The sequence below is a fragment of the Tamandua tetradactyla genome, chromosome 3, assembly GCF_023851605.1.
Source record: "Tamandua tetradactyla isolate mTamTet1 chromosome 3, mTamTet1.pri, whole genome shotgun sequence".
Lineage (NCBI taxonomy): Eukaryota > Metazoa > Chordata > Mammalia > Pilosa > Myrmecophagidae > Tamandua > Tamandua tetradactyla.
This window is the reverse complement of record NC_135329.1, coordinates 83,399,250-83,420,749: the sequence shown is the minus strand read 5'-3', so window position 1 is coordinate 83,420,749 and position 21,500 is coordinate 83,399,250. Positions and strand designations below refer to the sequence as shown.

Below are 21,500 nucleotides of genomic sequence, written 5' to 3'. Positions count from 1 at the left end.
TTCGGTTGAAGCACTGTCATCGCTAATCTCACCATCTCTATTTGGAAGAAAAGTGTTGCTGCTTCATGCTTTTGAAACGAAGGCTAAAAGAGGAGAAAGTCTCCAATAACATCCCCTGGCTGTACTGGATAACAATGATGATAACTTCCGCCCCTAAGGAATCTACGTGCCAATCACCACTCCAAGTCCTTTACATTCATTACTTCATTTATTCCTCTTGATAATGCTATAAGACAGTGTTGGGGAAGCTTTTGACGACTTCTTCTAGGCCAAAGACCTCCAGTGAGCTAAAGGTTCCATCTTATCCCACACTCTGCCTGCAAGAGAAGCAGGGGTGAATTATCTGGCTGATAATTTGGGAGCGGGGTGCACGTGGCTCAACTTCCTGCTCCTGTTTGTGTCTTGGGACCTGTCTGCCTGCAAAGAGACCTCATTTGGCCCCTCCATTCACGGGCTCCCAGGCCCAGACTCTGGCCCTGGAAGAGAAGTCTGGGCTGTTCCTCATTGCCTGTGACAGAGAGAACCAGTTCAATCTGGAATTCACCCTGAAGAAGCTCTTTCCCAACAGCTTTATCAGCTTTGGATGGCACCCTAATGTCCATCTGGTGGCACCCCTCTCATTTTTCGAGTCTTTTCACTGGTCCTGAGAAAATGAGAGCAAAGAACTCCAACAAAGGGGCAAGCAGAATGCACAGCATGGGAAATGGCTCTGAACTGGGCTGATCACAACCCTGCAGTAGGATGGCTGCAGGACCATGAGCTGTGACAAATGGAGAGGCACAGACACGTAGACTTTGGAGAAGGGAGAGGTCTGCAGGGCCTCACAAAATGATTTTCTACAGGAAACAGGTTGGCCCGAATGGAGAATACCTGATATGTGCATGGTGCTAAACCACTGATGGTGGAGGTAATACTATGCTTGGCGCAGGCTAAGCCAGATTGTACACCATCGTGTGGTGCTCAGTCAGGGGACCTGAAACTGCTCAGGGATCTTCGAACAAGCCCCGGGACTGCCCAGGTAGTGTCCCACCTGCCTGTGTTTCCCTTCAGCTTGCTTGGGCCCCTCCCCAACCCTCAAAGACCCCATTGGATAGCAGGCAGAATTAAGATGTGCTACCTGCAGTGCTTGCTAATTGTTCAACCCTCCCTCCATTCAGAAGTTCTAGGAGGCTACGCATCCAGGGGTTCTGAAACAGAACACCTAAGACATTAATATTTATATTTATTTTCTTCTCTTTATTATTTTTTCATTGTTATTGTGAAAACTGTGAGCACACAAGAGATCGCAGAAAATAGTACAGTAAATATTGTCTACCCACCACCAGATTCAGCATGTTTTAATATGCTGTCCTGTTAGTTTCAGGTTCCAAAGAAATGAAGTACTAGTCGGCCCCTGTGCTCCTTCCTGGAAAGCATTCCTGCCCCTTGTCCCTGGAGGTAGTGGCCACGTGAATTTAGCGTTTCTGTCAAATATCAATAAATAACTTTCTAATAACTGTAAAGTAATAACTTAAAGCGCTTGGAATGTCAACTATAGGGCATGATACAGCAAGTATTATTTTGCAGTTAACTTTTTGCACTCAAAAGAATACTTTTGAAATTTAAATATATTTATGCATGTGGAAATCTTTAAAATTGCTACTTTTGTGGCCTTATTATGGTCAAATATTGCCCGTTGTATATGTTCAATCTAATAGCTCTAGTTAATTAATTTTAACTTAGAATGTTTTATGTTGTATGAATATATCAGAATTTATTTATGCATTTTAATACTGATGGGAATTTTAGATATACCTAATTATCTTCTCTTAGGTTTCCATAACAATAATTGTATATATGAAACTGTGGACCTCATGAAAGAAGATTCTAGAATTCTGTGATCTGCTGCAGTAGTCATTAGACATATGTAATGACTAATTACATTTTAGTCATTTTTTAATTGTTAAAAATTAAAAATTGTTTCTCAGGCCAGCATATTGCAAGGGTCCAGGGCTCAGTAGCCACTGTTGGCCAGTAGCAAGCAAATTGATACAGAAAGATTCCCATGGTGGAAGGTTTTATTGACAATGCTTATCAAAGAACCAAACCTTTGTTTTTTTGGTCCCCTCATTCCATCAATTTCTGATTTTATATTTCTTATTACCTTCCTTTCAACTTTTCTATTAGTTTAATCTGTTAGGCTGATCATTTCTCAAATTTGAATTCTTAGTTCATTAATATTCAGTTTCTTTGTTGCAAAATAAGCGTGTAAGACAATTTCTTTCTAGGTACTATTCATCTGCCCCCAGTGTAGTTTTACTTGTCACATTTTAATTGTGGTAACATATAGACAACACAACTTTCCCATTTTAACCACCATCATACATCCTGTATGGTGATATGAATTGCATTCACGATGTTGTGCTGCCATCAGCACTATTCATTATCTAAACATTTTCATTAACCCAAACAGAAACTATATCCATCAAGCATTAACTTTACATACCCCTCATCCCCTGGTAACCTGTAATCTAATTTCTACCTCTATATATTTGTCTATTCTAGGTATTTCATATAAGTGAGATCATATGTTTGTCCTAGCATTGTGCATTTTTACATAGCACTTTCATTATTATTCATTATTTCCTCCATTCAACAAATAGTAATTAGGTGGCTAATGCATATTGGGTGTCTTGCTCTAAGAACTGGGCATACAGCAGTGAATGGAATTTCGGCACCCCTACCCTCACAGAGCTGTTCTCTAATAAGAGAAGTCCTGTGGCCCACAGAACTACCCTTCCTATGTTAGAAGATGACAAAGGTCATGCTATAAAATGAATCATGGTAAGGATAGTGGGGGACCCTGGTGGGGTTAGGAGGTCCAGGGATGACCTCAACGAAGTTGCGGCATTTGGGCACAGACGTGAAGGTGCTGAGAGGGCTAAATCTGGGGGGAGAGTGCTGCAGGTAGGGGGAAATCAGGTGCAAAGACCCTGAGGTGGGACCACGTCAGCCAACACAGAGGAATAGCAGTCATACCCAAGATATAAGGGGTGGGAAAGAGGAGGTCTTTGTGGCCTTGGGGCCATTGTGTGCCTTCAGGTTTGTCTTTTTTTGTAAATGGGGCCCTTGGGGATTTTGAGCAAAAGATTGACAAAATTGAGCTTCCGTTTTAAAGCATCACTCTGACAGCTACGTTGAAAATTCACTATTGGGTAGAAAGGTGAAAGCAGCAAGACCAGTTCAAAGGAAGTGGTGATAAGTCCAGAGAGAGTGGCTGATGGCTTCTACCATGGTAGTAGCACTAGCAGGGAAGATAAAGCTCCAGATATGCTTTGAGTGGGGAGCCAACAGGATTTTCTGGAGATTAGATGTGGAATTTGAGAGAGAGACCAATCTGGAAAAATTCTAGAGTTCAGGACCGAGGAACTAGAAAGATAGTGTTGTCAACTGAGATGGGAAGAATTTCAGTGGGTCTAGACTGGGGGAAAGAGCAGGTGATCTGATTTTAACAGGTTATTAGATGCCCACTTGGAGTAGACATGAGACCACATTCTGAGGATCAGTAGGAAATAGAGATGCAATTTGGGAGCCATCCACGTAGAGAGAGTATTTAAAGATACACCAAATGCAATGAAGGAAGAACTTCAAGGATGAATTACCTCTGACATTAAGAGGTTGAAGAGAGAAGGAGGGATGAGCAGAGGAGATGAAGAAGGAGAGCCCACTTAGTGAGGTGTTCTGCAGGGCAGAAGGGATCAGTCAAATGCTGCTAATGACCCAAGTGAACCAAGGACTAGAAATTGACCAAGCTGGAGGGCACTGTTGCCCTTGCGAGTAATACCAAATTCCACTCCAAGCATTTTCCAATTTCTGTCATCTCTTTGTGGACCCATAATATATTGAACATTTTTATTTAAGTCCAAACATATAGGATTTTTAAAAAACATTTAAAAAATAAATTTACTACTTAATTTTATCTTGATCAAAGGAAATGGTCTGCAGAAAAACAATTCACTGGTATTTGGGGGATTTACTTTGTGACCCAATATGTGGTTAGTATAATCCATGCTTTCTAAAAAAGAACGTGCATTTTCACATTATTGGCACAGGCACGGTTTTAAATCATGCTTGTATACTATGCTTTATAAATACACTACAATTTTAACATTTTTTTCAATGAAATATTTCAGTTACTGTGAGATTTTTGTTAGTATGATTTTAGGTTTGTAATTTTCTTCTGGTAAACCTGTCAGCACTTGCTTTCTTTAATTAGAGGTTGTATAAATTAATGTATACACTCAGAATTCATGTCTCTTCTTGTTGTTTTTTATTTTTATAATGTTGCAAGTTTCTTCATCTTCATTGATGCTTTTCCCCTTAAAGTTTCTGTTTTTAAGATATTGGTATTGGTATCCCTTTTTTTAATTACTATTTCACTTTAATATCTTTCTCCACATTTTTGCTTTTAGCTTTTCTTTGTACTATGTACAAAGCACACAGATAGATTTTGCTTCAATGTATAATTTTAGAATCAGTTGTTTTCTTTTTTTTAACACAAATGCACCCCCCCCCCCCCCAAATAAGATTAGCAGCTGGTCAACTCTTCCTGGAGAGGGCTCCCTGCACTCTGACTTGGTCAGGAAGGCGTGTAGTGGGAACTGGACTCATTCGTTCAGGGACTCCTTAATTAATCTCCTGTTCTGAACAGCAAGAACTGGGGGTCCAGAAGTCAGAAATTTTCAAAGATTGTTTCAGTGAAAAGGGAAGTTGTCCAAAGTAGTGGGATGTCTGAAATTTATATTTTTTTCTTTTATATTTTTATTAAAGGCTTACGGAAATCAGCCAAGTTACCCAAGGCCCCAGTTAGCAATAATGGATTGTGCATTTTAATCTCGGTCTGCCTGACTGTGAATTTTACTCCTTCTTCCTATTTCCGTTAATTTCATGCTAATTATGAACAGTCAGGGAAGGAACAAGATATGTTGAGGGAAAAGCAAAGGTGAGTGATCTCAGTAGATCAGTTTGAATGTGTTTACCCGTGAGAATCCGAGAACCGGCAGTCTGAAACGCTAAGAACATAAATTGCTCACCTAACACTATGTGCGAAATGGGTACTTTAAGGGTTGATTCAGCCATTTCCATCAGGGCCTATTCTCATTTAGGTATTTTGGCTCTTTGCCCTCAAGTTTGTCACTTCGATCTCAAGCAAACTACAACAGTTCCAGGCATTATATTTTCATCCCAGAAACCCAGGCAACAAGGAAGTAAATGGGGATAAAAAGGACTCTTCCTTTAACAAGAAATGAAAACTTTACCTGAAGCTCCACGGTAGATTTCCTCTTGTACCTCACTGGCCAGAGCTTAGTCATGTGGCCTCTCCTGGCTGCAAGCAAGGTTGGGAGGGAAAATATCTGCCAACGTGAGGAGGAGTGCCATGACTTATTGTCCTGGATCTAACTCATTGCTGTTCCAAACACAACTGGGGTCCTATCAACAAGGCAGTAAGGAGGGTAGCCTTGAAGGTAACCAATGTATGTGCTGGAGTCATAAGGTTTCCTCTGAAAACTGACCACATGCGTTACCTCTCAAAGCCAAGTCGGAGCATCATATGAACCTGTCAGGTATAGATTGAATTGTGTCTCCCCAAAAGACGTGTTCAAATCCTAAGCCTGGTCTTGTGAATTTGGTCTTATTTGGAAATAAGATCTTTGAAGAAGTGATTAGCTAAGATGCGGCCAAACCAGATAAAAGTGGACATGACTGGTGTCCTTCTAAGGAGAGAAAACGTGGACACAAAGACAGAGGGAGAAGATGGAAACAGATTGAGTTATGCCACAAGCCGAGGCATGCATTGCTATCTGATACCTTGATGTTGGGCTTTCAGCCTCTTACTTGTGAGATGATAAATTTATGGTCCTTTAAGCCAGTCAATCTGTAGCACTTTGTGACCAGACCTGGAAAACTAAAAATCATTCAACAGTAGCTTTGCCCCTGACTTCTCTGCATGATCACAGCCTCCTGTGTCACCAGGGCCTGGACCAAAAGGGGCTCTTAAACATTCATCAGACTTCACAGAGGGACTCTGTTTTGGGGTAAATTACCTATAAATTAAAGTAGAGAAGATAGGAAAGTAAATAGGCTGCTAGGGATACTTAAAAGGAGAGCACCCATCAGAAAAAAAATATGTATATATTGTTTCTCATTTTAAAGAAAAGCAATTTTTTTCCCCAAGTCACATTTCCTTTCAGCTATCAACCCCATCCTACATTCTTCCTATACTTCTTACGGCCAAATTTCTTGAAATATGTTGTCAATCAACCACCTCCACTGTCAAGTCTGCATTCTATCATTTTCCAACCTGGTTTCTTCTGCCTCTCCTTAAATAAACTGATGGTCACAGGTCATGAACGACGTATAGGTTAGCAAAATCAGTAGATACTCCTGTCCTCATTTCCGCCTACCTCTACTCAGCAACATTTGGCAATGATTTCCTCTTTCATGAAACTTTGGCATCTATTTGGCCAGTCTCCTGCTTGTCTTCCACCTCAAAGACTTCTCCTTCTCAGCCTCACTGAAGCCCTTTCCTCCTCTATCCACCCCCTGTACTCCTTCTCTGAGTCTAATCCTGCCCTTCTATCTTCTCGCTCTTCACATTCTCTCCAAGTGGAACCATCCACTAACATGACTTTAAGTCCATCCACTTGCTGATAGTGCCCCAGACTTATTGTCTATTATTACTTACCTCTCAGATCCAGCCTGGACACATAAAAATGCCCGCCTTTTATTTCCATCAAATGTCTCAAGGACTGTTCAAACGTACAGGCTTGCTACGGCAGACTTACATTTATTTGCTCCTTGACTCCATGTCCAAAAGGCATTCCCCATAATTGGCCACGCCCAACTCAGGAAATTCTGTACATGCAGTTGCTCACGCAAAAGAACTAAAGATCTCACACAATTCACTCTGTCTTCTATACATATGCTGGCAGCAATCCCTCCAAAACATGTTATGTATCCATTTGTTTCTTTCAATCTCCACTGTTTCTTTTTCAGACCATCAGCCCTCCTTTGGAAGGCATCGACCACCAAACCAGTTTTGTTTTGTGTCCAGTACTGTTAGGGACATCGTATGCTCTGGTGTGTGTCTTGATTTGGAGAATAAATTGTATGATCGCCCTAATTACTGATTCCCTATAATCCATTTTCTGTAGCAGGTGAGAGCTTGTTAAATATAAATCAGATCACTGTGCCTAGAATAACATCAAACCTCCATGCCAGGACCTCTACCGCTCAGCCTGATTTTGGCTTCACTGGCATCTCTAACCTCATTTCAGTTCTCCCTCTGAGAGAGGTATCTTAAGTGAGGTTCTAACCAAGCAAATCTGCGTCACTTTTTTAAGAACAAAGCAGTGAAGTATTGCCAAGAGCAGCAGCCCCTGTGTGTGCTGGAAGGGTGGAGCAGGGAGAACTGGCTGCACTTGCTGCTGTGTCCCTGACCCATTCTTAGGATTAGAGAGCCATGCAGAATGGGGCTCCATCATTTTCCTTTGGGTGATGCCCCTAGAGCGTATAGTATGGAAAGACTAGACACTTAACAAAGGGTCTAGAGGTATCCATGTAGAGAGAAATCTGATACCTGTCTGCCTGAAGCTTGCCCTATAAAAATTCTCTTCTGTATATAGGTGGGGGAGGGGCCAGGACCAGAGAGCAGGTGGGTGGGGAGGAGGTGGGCTGAGCAGCTTCTGGGTCCTGTAGGTGGGCAGGCATAGATGGGTAGGGGAAGAGCATATTGCTGCCCAAGACACTGCTTTCGCAGAGTCCTGCCTTGGCCCCATAGAGGAGGCTAGAGAGCCTTGTGGTTTGTCCTCAGCCTTGGCTAGGTTTCCAAGGTGGGAAACGCAGATAATGCTGCGCTTTGGGGTTGGTTTATGGCTTTTGACCACTCAGGATTGGTTTTTTGAAAGGGCTTGCTTTGGTAAGGTATTGACACATTTGACTGGAGATACATTCACAAGAGCTCATCATGTAAGAGGTGGGAAGTGTGGCAGAATTAGAAAACCTGAATTATCTTCACAAATACAAAAAATGATCACTAGTATAAAATGAACTTGTAAAAACTTTGTTGTAAGAAATATTTTCATCATGTAAATGCTTTTCTGGCCAAAAAAAAAACCACCAACAGCCATACTTGTTTTCAGGTCATCAAATGTACTGAACTTGTGCCTCCATGGAGTGCCTTGGCACAGGCTTGCCCCTTTGATAGGATGTTTCTCCTCTTACTTGTAGCAAGGCTGGCTTTTTCTTATCCTTTATATCTCAGCCTATAGGCTGCCTCCTCAAAAACCCTTTCCTGACCTTCTTTTCTAAAGAAAGACCTTTATTTTTGAGTTTCTTTTCTAAAGAAAGACCTTTATTTTTTAGTTTCTTTTTCAGCACTTTAATTTTCTTCCTGCTTTGTACTTATCATAATCTGTGTTTATATTACTTTATTTCTTTAGTTGGTCTCTTAGCAGGATATAAAGTCCACGATAATTAGGTAATTTTATTCCAGGGTCAAAGGCAGTGCCTGAAACAGAGCATCTGTGAATGGATGAATAAAATAAATGAATGGAAGTTTTGATCCAGATTAGTAAAAGTCAAGAAACATATTCATGGGAGGTGGCACCAGAGACAAACCATATGGGACAAGAAGATTTTTCCAGGTGAACATGAGGGAAGAGGACCTTCCAAACAGACAGAACCAGGCATAAAAGGAAGAAAGGTGTGAGAGTTTGAGGAAAAGGAAGTAGATATGTATGGTTGAAACAACGGATAAGGTATTGAAAAAGAGGGTAGATAAATATGTTTAAATATGCAATTAAGGCATCTGGACTTCATTCTACATGTATGGAATATCTCCCAAGAATTTTACATCTCCTCTTAAAATTAAAGACAAAATTAATTTCTACCTATCCATTAAAATAAATAATAAAATAAAATAAAATATTTCATGAATACTCTTTGTTGCATATTTCTTGTATTCAGATCCAAATGTTCGATGTTTTCCAGCTGTGATACTTCATCGTAATTTTCTTTGCATAAGTTTCATCAGCCAGACTGCAAACTCCTTTAGAGAAAGTACCTTACTTTTACTTTTCTCGCATACCCCAAATGCCTATTTAAAGTTCTAAGGTGGTAAATGTGTAGAGTAAAGACTTAAGCCATAATTTAGAAATCATGAAAAATTGAAATAAGCTCACATTCTCCTCGGAAACAAAGGAATTTTAGTGTCATTCTAGATAAAACTTTGAGTTATCCAATATCCAGTGAACATTTATTCCAGCTCATTGAAGCTGAATAAGTGGAGCACTCACTGAATTAATTCGTGCAGGAATGGTATTTTTAAAAAACTCTGTTGTAAATTCTAAGTCATAAGGACTATATTGGCACTTAAGACAAGAAAATGCAGTGATATCTTGAATGCAGTTTTTATTTCTTTAAGAAATAAATGAATAGAATTTCTTTGTCTTCTTATATTCTTTTCTATCAACATCCTGTATGCAATTCTTGAACCATTTTCAGGAATTGAATAGGGATCATTAAACATGAAGGGGCCTTTTGAGATAATTTGGCTCATCTTCCATATTTTCAATGTTGTTAAACTCACCAAACACTTATTAAATTTAGACCATGTCTTTGCAGAAGTCTGCATAAAACTTGTTCCTCTCCTTTTTGTGCACAGAAATAGACCATGTTTTTTAGCTTTCCTTGTAGTTGGTGTGATCATGAAACCGAAGTGTAGCCAACGGGTTATAGACAACAGCGATGCGTTATGAGACATTTCCCATAAAAACCTCATATGTTGCTGCTCCTCTTTCCCTACTTACAAGGTAGAAAAAAAAGGCTTCCAAGTGTCCAAGAACTGATGGGATTATAGAATGATAAGAACCTGGGGTTGAGGTACCAAAATTCTAGAGAGAAGAGAAACTCTTTGTCATAATTCTGACATCTTGGAGTTCATGCTTATTTTTAAGCAGCACTGGGTACATATGAGAAACCAAGAAAAAGGTCAAGCAGAAAGTACGGGATACACAGATCTTTTGGAACCTTTCTGGGAATGACAAAATAAAGTTAAAATTCAGATTGGTTAAAGGACCCAGTCCAATATGAGAAACTTGGAAGTTGTCATTCTCATCATCACAACAAGAAAAAAGCTGAACAAATGGAAAACCAACAGCTCTCTTTAGATCCATCAGAAACTTGAGGTCACAGAACAAACTGCTGCTCCCAAAACGGGAGAGACAGTCACCTTACCTGGAACAGAAACCACTTCTGGATCCAGCATTTGATAGGCATAATTAAGGGCAATTGATTAATTGCTGAGGCCTCAGTGTGGATTAATTTGAGAGATGAAAATTATAGGATGCATAACTTTAAGGAATCTCCCACACTTTTATGAGTTTTTTTTACCAATAGCCCCATTAGATGTTCACAGGGAATATCTGAGAAAAGTTTCCTTGTGCTTCTACAGGAGTAGGATAAAGGCAACATTTTGAAAAACACCTAGAGCATTCTGTTCTCCTTTATAAAGGGCTTTCATCAAGGGAAATTATTTTACCAGCACCTACCTGAACTTAGGAAAGGGAAATAATGAACTTCAGACCCCTGCAGCCTTTTAAGTGGAAGAAATTATATGCAAATTTCAGAAAATCAAAGAGAAAGACAATATATTGAAAGAAACTGGAGGCCATGCTTAAAAAAATAAAAAAATAAAAACATCTTACCTGGAAAAGAACAACCGTTAGAATTATATTGGACTTTTCCTCAGAATTCATGCACGGAAGAAAAGAATGGAGTGAAACATTTCAAATGTTGAAAGAAAGAACACCATCCTTTATCTAGCAAAATCATCCTTCAAAAGTGAAGGAGAGTATTTGCTTGGCAGCAAATAAACTAAAATTGTAACAAAATAGAGAAGGTTGGCATGGCCCTTGTGCAAGGATTACATGCAAATTTGTGAAGCATTCCATATTTTTATTGGATAAGAAGAAGTAAAACTTTCAATATTTGCAGATGACATGATCCTATATGTACAAAATCCTGAAAAAAATCTATAACAAAGCTACTAGAGTTAATAAATGAAAAAAGCAATGTGGCAGGATGCAAGATCAACATACAAAAATCAGCAGTATTTCTATATGCAAGTAATGAGCAATCTGAAGAGGAAATCTAGAAAAAGATCCATTTACAAAAGCAACCAAAAGAGTAAAATATTTAAGAATAAATTTAGCCAAGGACATGAAAGACTTACAAAAAAGAAATGATAAGGTATTGCAAAAAGAAATCAAGGAAGACCTAAATAAGTGGGAGGATATACTGTGTTCATGGATTGGAAGACTAAATATAGATAAGATGTCAATTCTACCCAAATTGATTATAGATTTAATGCAATACCAGTTAAAATACCAACCACTTTCTTTACTTAAATAGTAAATCCAATAATCAAATTTATTTGGAAGGGCAGGGTGACCTGAATACCTTAAAGAATTTTGGGAATAAAAAATAAAGTTGGAGGTCTCACACTTTCTGACTTTAAAGCATATTGCAAAGCTACAGCCAAAACAGTATGGTACTGGCATAAATACAGATACACTAACCAATGGAATTGAATTGAGTTTCAAAAATAAACCCTCTCAGCTACATACAGTTGAGTTTTCATAAGGCAGCCAAGTCCACTCAACTGAGACAGAGCAACCTCTTCAACAAATAGTGCTCAGAGAACTGGACATTCACATCCAAAAGAATGAATGAGGACCCCATCTCACACTTTATACAAAAATTAACTCAAAATGGATCAAAGACCTAAACATTGGAGTTAAGACCATAAAACTTTTAGAAGAAAATGTAAGGAGATATCTTAAAGATCTTTTGGTAGGAGGTGGTTTACTAGACCTTACATACAAAGCACAAGCAATGAAATAATACATAAATGGGATCTCCTCCAAATTGAATATTTTGTGTGTCAAAGGACTTTGTCAGAAAATAAAAAGGTAGCCTACGCAACAGAAGACAATATTTGGAAACCATATATCTGATATCCAGAATATATAAAGAGATACTACAGTTCAAAGATGAAACGACAAACAATCCAATTGAAAAATACGCAAAAGACATGGGCAGACACTTTTTAAAAAGTGAAGTACAAATGGCTCAAAAGTAATAAGAAAAGATGGTAAACTTCGCCAGCTATTAGGGAAATACAAATCAAAACCACAATGAGATTTCATCTCACACCTAACAGAATGGCCATTATCAACAAAACAGAAAACTACAAGTATTGGAGGAGAGGTGAGAACTAATAGTTACACTTAATCACTATTGGTGGGAATGTAGAATGGTGCAGCCACTCTGGAAGGCAGTTTGACAATTCCTCATGAAGCTAAGTATAGAATTGCCATATAATCCAGCAATCCCGTTAAGAGGTATATACTCATAAGAACTGAAAGCAGGGACATGAACAGAAATTTTCACACCACTGTTTATAGCAACATTATTCATGATTGCCAAAAGATGGAAACAGCCCAAATGTCTATTAACTGATGAGTGGATACTCAAATTGTAGTATATACATATAATGGAATATTATGCAACTGTAAAATGGAGTAAGGTCATGATGCATGCGACAACATGCAGGAACCTTGCGGAAATTATGTTGAGCAAAACGTCAGAAACAAAAAGACGAACACTGTATGGGCTCCCTAAAATGAACTAATTATAATGATCAAACTCTAAGAGTTAAAGTTAAAGGAAGGTAGAGATTGGGCATTTGATGTTGCAGTATTATAGACTATTTAACAAGATTGATTGTAAAGATTTAAAAATGGACAGCACAATACTGTGTGATGATAGTCCAACTTTGGAAGTATAATGAACAAAGTTGAATGTAAATTGATTGAAAGAAGAAGGCTGGGGGCATGTATGACACCAGAAGAAAAAATTGAGGAAAAAAACTGGGATTGCATAACTTAGCAAAACTTATTGTGGACAATGATGTTCATCAAATGTATAAATAGAAAGAAAATTTTTACATAGAGAAAACAGGTGAATATCAACATTGCAAGGTGTTAAAAATTGGGTGCTGTATGGAAAAAATTAATCCAAATTAGATTTATAATTAACAATAACATTGTAATATTCTTTCATTCAGTGTAACCAAGGCAATATACTAAAGCTAAATGTCATAAGAGGGGGATATAATGGAGGGATACAAGATTTTTGTGGTTGTTTTTCTCTTTTTTTAAATTTTCTTTCTTAGCAGAAGAAACAGATATATTCCCCTATAGATTGTGGTGGTGAATTCATAACTATGCAATACACCAGGAGCCATTTATTGTATACTTAGGATGGATTGCATGATGTGTGAACAAAAATGTTTAAAAAGTAAACAGAAAGTTACAAGTGCCAGAGAAGATGTGGAGAGAGTTATATGCCCACTCATTCACTATAAGTAGGAAAGTACAAAGGTGCAGCCCCACTCAAAGGCATTGTGATGATTCCACAGCAGGCTAATATAGGGTTGCCATATGATCCTGCAACCCCACTGTTAGGTATATACCTACAAGAACTGAAAGCAAGGACACAAATAGACTTTTGGACACTGGTATTTATGGCAGCATTATTCATGATAATGAACTGATTATGGCCAATGATTAGAAGTAGCCCTAAGAGTACATCAACTGATGAATAGAAGGGCAAATGGTGAATACGTATGAGGGAAATAAGCCCGAAGCAAAAGGACAAATATTGTTTGAACTCAGTAATCCAAGCCAACTATAATTAGCCAACACTGAGAATTGAATTCAAGGGCACAGGTTATTAGGAGATAGAAAGTGGGCAGGGATTGGGCATTCAATGATTAAGGAGGACAGAAAGTTCAGCAAGGCTTATTGTAAAGGTTCCTAAATTGTAACATCTTATAGCAGTCACATCTATTCCTGAATTTTAATCTTTATTTCTGAAGTCTGAGATGCCGAGCTCTTTGTGTATAACCTGGTCATTCCCTGGAACTTTGGGTATCTGTGTGACACTGAGACTCAGAGTTAGAACTCTGCAGCTATAAAAGCCAGTATCAACCTACACAGCAATTGGTAAAGAACCTGAAAAAGAAATCAGACTTCAATTAGAGATTTGAATGAAGCTGATTTGGTTAGGAATAAGGTAAATCAGAATACAGGGTAAAGGATGATATTGACTATGTTTAAAAATGTCAACTTCTATGTGAGACCAAAGTAAGTAATGTTTATTTGGTATAAAATTTATATTTTCTCTAGCATACTATCTAATTTAACTTGTATGGTCAGTTATTTGAACCCCATAAGTACGTGAAATCTTGAATAGGGAATGAGATTTTGTTATTTTGTACAAGTTAATGTAATATCTAGTTACATCCCAGAGATAGGCAGAAAATAAAAATGTATTTACAAAGTTTGCCTTGAGTCCCCCGCCTAGGGAATTCCTGACGTTCTCGCAAGCATTAGGAACCACTAATTTAATAAACCAAGCCCTTGATCTTCAGACTTGACCTTATGAAAGTTATTCCTGCAAAGGAGAAGCTAAGACTACTTATAATTATGCCAAAGAGTCACTCCCAGATGACCTTTATTGTTGCTCAGATGTAGCCTCTGTCTCTCAGCCAACTCTGCTTATAAACTCACTACTCACCCCCCGACATGGGATATGACTCCCAGGGGTGTAAATCTCCCTGGCAACATGGGACATGACTCCCAGGGATGACCCTGGCCCTGGCATCATGAGATTGCCAGTGCCTTCTTGAACAAAAGGGGGAGAAGAAATGAAACAAAATAGTTTCAGTGGCTGAGAGATTTCACATAGCCAAGAGGTCACTCTTGAGGTTACTCTTATGAAACTTCGGTCAGATATTGCAAATTGCCACAGTATGCCATGCCCCAATCAACACTATTTCTGAAAACCCTAAAGAATATCCTGGATTCTATCTAGGACGCCATTAAAGTTTTAGTTATTAAGTTTATTTCTTCAGAAACTTAAGGCCTCCAGATAATTTCTATGCCAGGTAAACCCTGAAACCCAGAGGTACTAGTTTCTCTAAGAACATCAACCAGTTTCACTTCCCCACCCATAAGATCAATACCCCTTCCCAGCACAAAGAAGTTGTAATGGTCATTGCACAGATATCCTGATGATTTAAGAGAATGATCAAATAAGAGGGAGGAGGTGTCACTGAGAAATTAGGATTCAACAAATGATGATGACTACAGACTCATTATATAGATTTTTTTTTAGTTTCTTGTGTATCAGAATAGCCAGAAGGAAATAACTGAAATTGTTGAACACTAATCTAGTACTGTTGACCTTTGATAATTATATAACTATAGAGCTTTTATCAGGTGACTGTGCGATTTTTAAAACCTTGTGACTAACACTTCCTTTACCCAGAATATGGGTACATGAGTAATAAAATAAAGACATGCATGAAAAGAAAAAAAATAATAGGTTGGTGTATGGGGAAAATTACCCCTACCTAAACTATGGACAGTAGTTATAGTACTACTTTGGTAATCTTCCATCAATTGTAATAAATGTGACTACTGTTAAAAAAAATAGTAGAATTACAAAAAAAGTGTTATCAATTGTAACAAACTTTCCATGCGAATGCAAGTGTTGGCGGCAGAGTTGGTATATGGGTATCCTGTATTTTATGCATGGTTGTTTTGTAAACCCACAACTCTAATAAACATTTTTTAAGTAAAAAAAAAAGTGAAGGAGAAAGTAATACATTGTCAGTCAAACAAAAATTGAGAGAATTTGTCTCTAGTAGACCTGTCTTACAAGAAAGATTAAAAGAGAGAAGGTAAATGATATAGATTAGAAACTCAGATCTACATAAAGGAAGAGTGTCTCAGAAGGGATAAGTGAAGGTAACACAATCTTTTTTTTATTGCTTTCACTGATCTAATAGGTAACAATTCATTCAATGGATGACTATAGTTTATGGGTGAGTGAAATCAGTGATGGAAATGTTATAAGGGATTAGGGCTACTCTCTTAGGAATCTGCATTATCCGTGAAGCAGTATATAGTTGTTTGAAAGTAGGTTTAGAATAGTTGTAAATCTATACTGTAAACTCTAGGGCAGCCACTTATTTAAAAGTGTGGAATCAATATGCTAAGAGAAGAGAGAGAATGCAATCCTTTAACATTCTCAACTTAAACCAGAAAAGGCAGAAAAAGAGTAGAAGACAAAAAAGAAGCAAAGAACAGGGACAACAAATAGATTTTCCAAAAAGGCCAAGGGCCTAGACAGAAAGAAAGTGCAGAGAGGTGAGAGTAGACTCAGGGCATTTAATGATTTTTAAGCCATAAAGCTAGTGCCTAAGAAGGCTAGCAGACAGTAATAAAGAAGAAGAGAGTCAGAAGGTTGAAGAACATCAGTAAGGACCCTTGGCTTCACTCTAGCACTGAGTGTGAACCAGAAATAGAAACAGCATTACAAAGATTGAAACCAACCTTGTGAGTCCCAAAGCCCTTTCTGATCTGAAGTGACCTTCCTCTCTCTGGATGAGCATCTGAAGCACACCTGAGGAAAGATGGCAATGTCTAATGTCTCTTCAACTTGTGATTCGTAGTGCCTGGTTTTAAAGTTAACATTGCCAGGCACAAGAAACAAGTCCAAGAGAAAAAGTGAACAGCAAGAAAGAGAAGCAAACATATGTGTTAATATAGTGAAGCAAATAGAAGAGAAAATGGGGAAATCCATCACAACACAGGAATGTATCAAAGAGAATTAAACGTTTTTTTTCTAAACACAAAGAATACAGAAAATGAAATTAAGAAGGTAATTTTCTTAATTACCACTGCACATCTACTGACTTAACAACAGATGAAACAAATGTGAATAGAGTATTGATGCCCTGGAAAATAGGGAAGTAGTTTACCCAGCTCTCTAAATATTAGCAAGAGACAAAAAAGATGAAAAAAAAATACACTGAGAAAACATAAGAAACTTAAGAAACAGGGTAAAAATATAAAGCATATTAATAAGAGGTCCAGGAGCAGAGCATAGAAAGAACAGGTCAGAGAAATGTAAAGGGTAGTGGATGAGGATTTTCCAAAACAGATGAAAGAACCTCAGTGTAGTAGCTTGCTATTGCTGCTATAACAAAGTATCACAAATTATCGGCTGAAAACAAACACAAATATACTATCTCACACTTCTATAGATCAATAGTTTAGGTGGTCTCAGCTGGGTCCTCTGTGTTGTGTCTCTCGAGGCTGAACCCAAAGTGTCAGCCAGCGTGGGCTCTTATCTTTACCCAAGGGGACAGAGGGAAAGTCCATTTCCATGTTTTCAGGCCCTCAGCAAGAGTCAGTTTCCTGTGCCTGTAGCGCTGAGGTCACTATATTTTTTCACTGGCATCAGCCAGAAGCTTCTTCCAGCTCTTCAAGACCACCTGCATTCCATCTTCTTATCCCCTCCTTCAAATGAGCAATGGCTTATCTAGATCTTCTCATCGTCCAAATCTGAGACCATGCTGAACACAGTTTTGCTAATCTTTCTGCCAGTACATAACAAGGATCTCCTTTCTCCAGTTTGCAATTATGTGCTCCTTGCTTCCTTCTGAACCCTCACCAAAACTTCCTCCAAGTCCCTATTTCTACCATAAGTCTGTAAAAGGCAATTTAGGCTTTCAGTAAGGAGATTTACAATTTTTCTAAAATTCTCCCTACTTTCTTCAGCAAAGTTCATATTTCTACTAAGGGCCTGTTCAATATTAACTAGCCTTTTCTATTATGCTTCTCACAATTCCAGCCCCCACCCACTTCTTGACTTCTTAATTTGAAAGCTGCTTCCTTAATTTTAGGGGATAGATGAAGTGAAAATAATGAAAAGTACCAGAAATAGCAAAGGTGGGTGATTATGAAGGCCTTGAAGATTCTAGGAAGAGCCTGTTGTCTCACATACCCATTGTGTGGCTATTGGGGAAGTAAAAATGAGTTGAGCAAGATTGTAGAGAACCAAGACAGCCATTGTAAGGTATTTGTAATTTCTTCTGTGGGCAGTAATAGGTCTATAGAAGGCATAGTAAGACTAATAAGGAATCGACTTTGAGTAGTCAGAGAAATGGCAAGAGGTATCCAATTGAAAAACATGTGAGAGAAATTCCTCAAGTTCATTAGGCTGAAAGGCAGATTGATATGGTAGAAAAACATAACAAATTTTGGATTTGAGACCCAGCTCAGCATCTATAGATTAAGTGAATTGAGCCAAATTCCTTCATTTCATGACCCTTAATTTTTTCCATCTGTTTGTAATGGTGCATTTCTACTTCCATACTAGTGCTTCAAACTTGGGACTCTAATTGCCCTAAGAGGAGTACGTTGTGATGTCTGTAAAAGTATAAAAGCAAAGATGAACAGGGCACAAAAAACTAAAAAAGGCCTAAAGAAATGGAATGGCCTTCAGGAACGCAAACTCGGAGAGTACTTGCTTAATTATTTGTGTTCATTTGGATGGGTTATGGCATTTGGTTGCTTGGTCAAACTGATATTGTTACCTTGAAAGTATAAGTGGGATTAGCATCTACAATCAATTGACCTTAAGCAAAGGAGATTACCCTCCAAAATGTGGATGGACCTCTTCCAATCAGTTGGAGTTCTTAACAAGAACTGGGAGTTCCAGAGTTCAGAAGGATTTCTGCCTCATGACTTCAGTGTCATCTTTACAAGAATTTCCAACCTGTGGCTTACTCTGTGGAATATGGACTTGCCAACCCCTAAAACTGTGTGTCAATTCCTTACAGTAAATCTACATAATATATAGTAAATATAGTGAATATCACTGGAGAACCCTGAATGATACTACCCAGACCAATAAAGAAGAACATTTCAAATAATGACACTTGCCATCAAGACAACAGAGTAGTGAGAGAAGAGAGAGAAGGGGGTGAAATGTGAAGGGCAGCCCCATTATTAGTCAGCTCACAAATCTCAAAACTTGATATCAATTGATGAATTCACTTTGAGAACAGCTGCTAATTGACCTAGGCCTTGGAGGCTGTGGTCACTACTCTCTCTGCAATGGACCATGCAATAAAAAGCAATGATCACAGCATGTGTGGCCCAAAAAGAATTGGTACAGGAGAAAGAAATGCAGGAGAAGTTTGCCCACTGGGGATGCCTGCTGACTCAGTCTGGAGTCCCCAGTCTTGTATTCAGAATGTTTCATTTTTCTTATGTAATCAGTGCCTCAGACTGATTTCCCCAGAGGGGAAATTCCATGAGGGTAACATGCTATCTGTTTTTTACAGCACTGAATCCTTGGACCTAGATAGCTTGCTTCAAGAGGTGCTCCATAAAACTTTGGGTTAAGTGGAAGAATGAATGAATGAATGAATGAAAAATACTCCATTCACTGCTCAGGAGTTTCTGAATCTGCCAGCTGACCACCAAGACCAGTCTCTGGGTAGTGGGGAACACTCCAAGCCAGGGCTCTAGGACTGGTGGGCAGTGGGGCTCTCTTTCAGCCTCACAAAACCAAGCCTTCTCAGACTGGCTACTGATCTACGTTTTGGGGTGGGTTTGAGGGTTGCAGGCTTGAGACAAGGCATGCAAAAGATCAGGCCCAGACCCTGGGAGACTACAAAGACACTGTAAAGGCTAATAACTGCTCTTATGAGATTGCAGGTGGTAGCTGGAGGACAGAGGGGTCACTGAGGAGAGATCCTGACCACTCCCGGGACTCCTGAATCTCAACCTGGTGGCAACTGCCCTCTCTGCCAAGTGAGCAATCTTCCCTTGGTATCAGCACTGAATTTCTCCTGACATTTTCCATTTTCCTGTCTTTTCTTCCATCTCAATGAGAAATGAAGTATAAAAAGTTGTGCACAGCCTGCCACCTGCCTCATGGCTCTTTGGAGGGATGTTGGCATTTAAATGCCAGACAGTCTGGAGAAATCAGGACAGAGCCAGCCTCGGCTTGTCTTAGGGTCGGGGCAAGGGGCAAGGGTTCTTTGTGGTTTCTGATTTAATAATAGGATTGCTTCCAGCCAAATGCAAGGCCAGAGAGGTCAGTGCTGAACACACACAGCTCCACTGAGAAATAAGGGGGCCAGATGTTATTATATTGTGTGTGTTTCTCATAAAAGAAAAAAAATTCTAGAAGTGATTGGAGCAGACATTGCTCATGAGGAGGCACAGCTCAAGCAGGGGAACCCATGGCCTGGCTATGGACCAGAGATGTGTTTATTTGTGAGGAGTTTGATAATTGGAAGTGTGCTCCAAAACATGCCTGCCTATCCCCATGACGCCAAGGCTGGGGACATGGAGGTTGGGACTGAGATTAATTACCTGGATGTGGAGGCCACATGGTTGGGGAGAGACACATCCACTGTGTGGAAAAGGAAATCACATCTTCTGCATCTTAGATTTCTTTGTTTATCATTTTGAGCTTCAGAAAGCTCCAGCATGGTGGCCTATGGCAGGCATGGAGAAATGAAGAAATAGAGGATATAGAGAGGTGACTCCAGCCCCTGCTGACAACTTACAAGCTCAAAGACCCTGAGTGAACCAATTAATCACACAAAAAACTTTAGTTTGTACAACGGTAAATATGGACAAAAAACTACAGTTCTTCTTGTAATGAGAATTATAAGCTGTTCAAGAATCACAAGTTCGTTCCCCCTTCTGCCTGCAGGAAATTCTCTCATTCCTCACAAAGAAGATAGATTAGTGAACCTCCCACAAGCTAAACTGCAACATCCTGCTTGTGCCACATCCCCCATTCTTGTGGCATTCACACGGGAGCACTCATCTTGGTGAGCATGTCAGTGCTGAAGATAGGATGCCCCCATGCTGTCTCCGTGTTCATTAACTGCACTTTTTTGTTAATGGTCAGAATTGTACTTCAATCAAGTAAGTAACATTTTAAGCAGTTAATAAAACAATAAAATTTATAGTTTCCCATAAACACAATTTCATAACCAGAACACTGTGTCCTCATGACACAGGAATCAGACAATGAAGCTTGGTCATGCTGTGAAGGAGTCCGTTGAGAATTCTTTCTTCCATATGTTTTTTTAAAAAATTCTGCTTTCTTCCCTCTTCTCCCCTTCATTAACTTTCAAAATGTGTTTTTCTTAAGATTTCACCTTTGGAGAAATAGCTATTCCCACCCACTGATGCTGGTTGGTGAATTTAGTATTTCTATGAGCTGAAATTACAAACAATATCCAATATGTTATAATTCTTTTTAACACTCTTAGTGTTTTGGTTATAATTTAATTTCCCAAACTGAAGGAAATAAAGTACTAGGTTCTCAGAGGTTTTCAGAATGTAGATGAAAATGTTAAATTAGGAGAAGTAATTATGTTCTCCAGTGGCTTTTTAGATTCTGGCAAGCCCTTCCTTCAACCCCTTATTTAACAAACAGTCTCTGGGCACCTACTCTGCTGAGCTCTGAGTAGGGTCCCCACAATTCATGAATGGATCAGTCACTGCCTGTGA

General features: G+C 39.0%; 1 long non-coding RNA gene and 1 other non-coding gene across 2 annotated transcripts in view; one reads left to right on the top strand and one right to left on the bottom strand.

Annotated features, from left to right (window-relative positions):
• Positions 1-208: 208 nt before the first annotated feature.
• Positions 209-21,500, bottom strand: part of LOC143676197 (uncharacterized) — a 121,437-nt gene continuing 100,145 nt past the window's right edge. Inside the window, exon 4 of the long non-coding RNA XR_013171900.1 lies at positions 209-317. This is a non-coding gene — a long non-coding RNA (uncharacterized LOC143676197). The remainder of the gene's footprint in view (positions 318-21,500) is intronic.
• On the top strand, positions 10,896-10,997 carry LOC143678490 (U6 spliceosomal RNA). The gene has a single exon (XR_013173294.1). It is a non-coding gene; the product is annotated as a U6 spliceosomal RNA (small nuclear RNA).